The sequence below is a fragment of the Octodon degus genome, unplaced genomic scaffold (genome assembly GCF_000260255.1).
Source record: "Octodon degus isolate 3935 unplaced genomic scaffold, OctDeg1.0 scaffold00207, whole genome shotgun sequence".
Classification (NCBI taxonomy): domain Eukaryota; kingdom Metazoa; phylum Chordata; class Mammalia; order Rodentia; family Octodontidae; genus Octodon; species Octodon degus.
Genome location: NW_004524783.1, coordinates 2,337,660 through 2,338,033, shown reverse-complemented (window position 1 = coordinate 2,338,033; position 374 = coordinate 2,337,660).

The window sequence follows — 374 nt, the reverse complement described above, 5'->3', positions numbered from 1 at the left end:
GTGCTCCTGGTCACAAGTGCTCCTGGTCACAAGCGGCTCCTGCGAGGTCAGCGGCGGTGCTCCTGGTCGCAAGCGGCTCCTGCGAGGTCAGCGGCCGTGCTCCTGGTCGCAAGTGCTCCTGGTCGCAAGCGACTCCACTCTGAAAGGCAAATCATGACGCCCACCCACATTCCTTTTCTCTGTTTCTGCCCATTGCTGACAGAGCCAGGAAGAGCACCGCCTGGGGCCTGGATTGCCGGGCACACCTGAAGCTGGCAGTCACTGAGCAGCCAAGCAGATTTACAGTTACCTGAAGCTGTGCTCTCTCCTTGGCTTCAGCAGTTGGCTCTGGCCTCTATGGGATTTTGCAAAGCTGAGCACTAGGAAACCCCTCC